General features: G+C 39.4%; 1 protein-coding gene across 4 annotated transcripts in view; it reads right to left on the reverse strand.

Annotated features, from left to right (window-relative positions):
- LOC122261965 (ras-related protein ced-10) overlaps positions 1-5,000 on the reverse strand; it is a 76,477-nt gene that overhangs the window by 26,978 nt on the left and 44,499 nt on the right. For 2 of the 4 annotated variants that reach the window (XM_043029817.2, XM_043029816.2), the window contains exon 2: positions 2,608-3,086. The exons of the other annotated variants lie outside the window; for them this stretch is intronic. The gene's annotated coding sequence lies outside the window, so the exon portion shown is untranslated. The remainder of the gene's footprint in view (positions 1-2,607; positions 3,087-5,000) is intronic. 4 annotated transcript variants of the gene reach the window in all.

Consider the following 5,000-nt stretch of genomic DNA (forward strand, 5'->3'; position numbering starts at 1 on the left):
ATCATTATTACTATCATTATCATTATTATTATTATCACCAATATCATTATTACTATCATTATCATTATTATTATTATCACCAATATCATTATTACTATCATTATCATTATTATTATTATCACCAATATCATTATTACTATCATTATAATCATTATTATTATTATCACCATAATCATTATTACTATCATTATCATTATTATTATTATCACCAATATCATTATTACTATCATTATCATTATTATTATTATCACCAATATCATTATTACTATCATTATCATTATTATTATTATCACCAATATCATTATTACTATCATTATCATTATTATTATTATCACCAATATCATTATTACTATCATTATCATTATTATTATTATCACCAATATCATTATTACTATCATTATCATTATTATTATTATCACCAATATCATTATTACTATCATTATCATTATTATTATTATCACCAATATCATTATTACTATCATTATCATTATTATTATTATCACCAATATCATTATTACCATCATTATAATCATTATTATTATTATCACCAATATCATTATTACTATCATTATCATTATTATTATTATCACCAATATCATTATTACTATCATTATCATTATTATTATTATCACCAATATCATTATTACTATCATTACTATTATTATTATCATCTTTACCATTATCCTCACTCCTATTCTCATCATCACAATTATTACCATCATTACTATTATCATTATCATTTTTCGACTATAATCTTTATAATTATCGCTATTCTTACTATTGTTATTATTGTTCCTAATCTCATTATTACTGTAAGGATGATTATCATTTCTAATATTATCATTATCCTTATTATTACCATTATTATAATCATTATTATTATTATCACCAATATCATTATTACTATCATTATCATTATTATTACTATTACCATTACTATCATTATAATCGTTATTATAACCACCATTAGTATTTGCATCGACAATGATTTTCTTCAATTTTCTTTTTCTTTTCTTATTCTATAATACTTGAATTTCTTCTCCTTTTCTCTTTTTTTTACTTCTTTTATTGATACCTTTCTTCATTTCCATTTTAATTTTTTCCCCTTTTTTAAATTTTTCTTTCATGTCCTCCTCCTCCCGCCTTCATAATTCCCATTCAATCTCATATTTTTACTCCCACCTCCTCGGCGTCGCCTTTCATACTTTCGTTCTTATTCATCCTTTCTCTCTTATCTTTTTTTTTTCTTAACTCCGGGTTTCTTATCCATCCATTCTCTTTTATCAATTAGTCTCCAAGCTCTTTTTTTCTCTTTATCTTATTCTTTTACTTTACTTAACCATTTTATGCCGTGTACGTTTTTTTTCTTTTCTGCCTTACGTGTGCGGTAAATCGTTTTTCTCTTCCCCTTTTTCAAGCTCTTCATCCCCATCTACTCATCTCTTACATTAATCGGCCATTGCTACTTGCCCTGCTTCATTCCGCTTCCTATGTCGGCTTCCCCGTCTCCTGCACACGTTCCCACCGTCCCGATGTTGACAGGAAGTTTTACCTAACGTTCAATGGACACGGCGAGTTGGGAACCTTCCTCTTTTTTGTTTTCCTTCTCAGTACCACCACCATCCTTTCCTCCGTCGTCGTTTCGCTTACCAATACTATGTCTATATTATTACCTCTTGCAGTCTTCCCTCTTCGTTTCCATCTATACCGTCAACTCCACTTCCACTTCCACCATCTCACGCGCTTCAGGTATAAATAATAATCTTTCGAGTGTTTTATCGGCGTTCCATCATGACCAAATTCACGACGGTATATTTCTTCCTCTCCTTTTCTCCACTGCTCGATTTTATATCTCTTATCTATTTCTCAACATTCTTTCTCACATGCCCCACTTCTTGCGAATCATATTCTGTTGTTCCATTGTTTGTTTGCTTTTCCTCTTACCCTGCTATGTATCACGGCTTGTGCCTTTGCTTCCCTTCGTCTCACATAACAAAGATTTAATTTCCATACGTGTCCGACGGTCCCCACTGACTTCCTATTATGGTTTTGCTATTATTATCATATCTTTGTTTCCCTCACTCCCCTTCTATATCGCAATATTCTCCTATAGTTCTTTTCAACATATCTATTAAAATTCCTTTTTAATTTTCAAACTTCCTGATTCAAATATCTAGACTCAAAGCAGGTGCTCCAAATCCCGCTTACCTCCTCAAGATACCCGTAAATGCCGAGGGGAGCCATACATATGGTCCGAGACTAGTGTGTCTGCTCTAAGATTCCCGTGTGTGCTCTGGGACTTCCTCTGTGTGTTCTTGGATGATCCGTGTGTGGTCTAGGATCCGCTGTGTGTGCTCGAGGACTCTCCGCGTGATCTGGCGTCCTTACCTCTTCATCATGTGGGGCAACATTCATTCCTTACTAAATGGTAGTGCATACGACGTTTGCTGATCTATAACATCTTTATGGCGTCTTCACAATTCAAACTCTAAGGCAACCTTTACTACCAATACTATTCTAACCCTGCACTTTTCAACAGAGGCTCTTTAGGCACCGCCACGCGACTTATACTTTGTAAGATCAACTGTCCTTATTTGGGAGACTTACCTGGGATTACTTGATGCGTGTGGGACTCCTTTAAGATTCTCTCACGGACACTTGACAGTACACTCTCCGTCTACGATCACATGATAAGAAACACTTAATATCAAATAGCAATATTTTCTTTATTTCTTATTGATCATCCATTTACTTATCTCCCTTTGTTCCCTTTTCTTAATGGTATCCTTTCCTATGTCTTTTAAATGTGTAGCTTTATTCCCACTAAATTTCGAACACAGTCTGCAGAAACCCTTATCACATGGCGTGTTTGGCGGGACACCACAAACGTTGAGGGTCGGCCGAGCGTCGGACGGGACCGCACACACTAGAAACGTTGTTGGCTAGAAGGAACCACTGAACAGATTCATATTTCACAGACAAGTATCACATTTCGCTTGCACAGCTGGCCCGGTTGTCTGGCTGGGAAGTCAGTAAAGCCGTGATAGGGGACTTGGCATCCCTTGGCTGGCACTCCCTCGCCGGCGCTGCAAGAGAAAAAGGAAAGCGAATTAGGGGCAAGGTGGATGACGGAGCGAGGGGCGCCTGTCACACAACATTGGCCGCTGATTTGTCTGACAACCCTTATGCGTAGAGATTATCCTTCGCCCCTCCGTATAGGCCCTACTTATACTCTCAGACCCCCTTGCTTCCATCACAGAATCCTTTCCATTCTCTCGATCTTGATCTCTCTCCCTTGTCTCCCTTTTCCACATCCTACTTTACCCCGTTGCCATCTGATCTTTTCTCCGTTACCTCGTCTCTCTCTCTCTCGGACGCTGCCTCTCCCTTTCCTACTTCATCTGCTTTTTTCCCTCTCTCCTTTTCCATTTCCCTCTCCCTCCCGCTCTTTCTTTTCCCAACTTTATATACTGCCCTGTCTCTGCACCTCATAGTGCCTGAACGGGATAGTTCCTTCTCATAAATCCAATCCCCTCACACCGGCCAGGGGAAGAGGAAGGGGTTAAGCGAGGTCGGGGTGGGAAGGGCAGGGGGTGAACAGAACGCAAGGGAGGTGGAGGGGAAGCGCATAACATCAGGACGGACGCTGCCAGTCTATCAGCCTTCCTGGCGAGGGCAGCTAAACAGTTCTGGTAGGTCAGGCTACTGGTGAATAGTTTAGTTTCAGCTTTCTTATCTCGGTGTATCAGTATGTCCAACCGGCTTGATGGATTTGTTCATATGAACTCTCCTTAAACTCCACTTCTGTTTGCCTGTCTGTCTGTTTGTCTGATTCTCTCTCTCACTCTCTCTCTCTCTCTCTCTCTCTCTCTCTCTCTCTCTCTCTCTCTCTCTCTCTCTCTCTCTCTCTCTCTCTCTCTCTCTCTCTCTCTCTCTCTCTCTCTATCTCTCTTTTATTTTCTCATTTCCCCTCCACTCCTCTCACTCATTATTTGGATAACATGCACATTTCTCCGGCATACTAGAGGTATTTAGATAACCTTCCTCCATGAGGCCCTTTGCTCTATTTCAAGCATTCGTCCCATCATTTAATGGCACATCAAAATCATTCTGCGTCACTGTCAACCTTAATTAGACCGTTCGAGGGAATTACTGCTCGTCTTACGGGCTACTCCTTTGGCCGTGGAGCAATTCCGTGTACTTTGGGACTTTTTCTTCCCATCGCGTATCGCGTTCCTTTTAATCGATAGTTCCACCGCGCGTGGATGTTCTTGTGGTAGGAAAGGACTTCGCGTGATAGGGGATCTGGAACAGTTTATAAGTGCATGATCCGTTCCCCGAAGTGCCAGCTCATTTTGGCGGGACAATTAGTAATGGAAACATCGTTCACTCTGCCATTCCTTCCGTCCTAGTCCTACAACGGGCTTCTACGCCCCTTCCTCCATAAGCCTAATCTGTCGCCCTGGCCGCCTGCCTACCTCTTCGCTCGCAGGATCACATCCATCAACTCCGGATTGCCGAGATTTGATGTTTCTCCCAACAAAGGAGGCTGAATAGATAAATAATATCATCTTCTTTCAAGGTCATCCTTACATGTTTAATTCGCTAACATTGTACCAATTTCTGACTTAATTTGATCATATGTCTTATTTGAATGTAATGCATTATACTTTTAAATAAGTCATCTTGATTGAATGAATATACAACTGCTTAATACATTAGTTCATAAAAATACTTCAAAACTAACTTCCCAAGAATGGCAGTGTGTTGTGCATGTTAGAACGTGTTTAGCGACCTTATAGCCAATCAGAATTCGGGCACCATCGACAGCTGGTCTACGATTGGTCTGCGAGGCAGCCCCAGTACGAGAGCCTGAGAAACCGCGGCAAACTTGCACCTTAAGTTGATCACACGCGTTACCGCCCGAGACGTGAGGAAATCAGCGGCCGTCGGTGTTGACCGGGAAAAAGAAAAATCCTCCCCCGCTCGTCACAATATTG

Source organism: Penaeus japonicus, unplaced genomic scaffold, assembly GCF_977035675.1.
Source record: "Penaeus japonicus unplaced genomic scaffold, GWHDUDI00000001_assembly GWHDUDI00000012, whole genome shotgun sequence".
Lineage (NCBI taxonomy): Eukaryota > Metazoa > Arthropoda > Malacostraca > Decapoda > Penaeidae > Penaeus > Penaeus japonicus.